This window comes from Phaethon lepturus, unplaced genomic scaffold (genome assembly GCF_000687285.1).
Source record: "Phaethon lepturus isolate BGI_N335 unplaced genomic scaffold, ASM68728v1 scaffold36213, whole genome shotgun sequence".
Classification (NCBI taxonomy): domain Eukaryota; kingdom Metazoa; phylum Chordata; class Aves; order Phaethontiformes; family Phaethontidae; genus Phaethon; species Phaethon lepturus.
In genome coordinates, this window is record NW_010528956.1 from 2227 (window position 1) to 2651 (window position 425).

Sequence of the window (425 nt, forward strand, 5' to 3'; positions counted from 1 at the left end):
GGGTCAAAGCCCGGGACCCGCTGACGTGGCCCAGCCCCTCCCCGTGCTCCTGAGCAGGAGAAGTCACGCACAGGCAAGTCGCAGCAGCCCCTCTGCCCAGGACCAGCCCTTTTCCACGTGCTACGGAGCACAGCGCAACTCCCAGATGCAGGCCCGGAGTAATACACGCAGGCACTGGTTGGATAGAAAGGTTTTATCAAGTTTACAGGTTTTTTTTTAAAAAAAAATCAAAAAAATTATTTTTTTTTACATGTACATTACAAAAAAATTTGCCATTGGGATCTTCATCCAGGGGTTACTGAGCTGATTATTAAAAAAAAAACAAAAACAAAACAAAACAGCAAGCTGCAGGAAAGCCTGGCTCACACAGCAACCACCAGGGAAAAGCACAGACAGACATTACAGGGGAAAACAGAAGCCAGCGC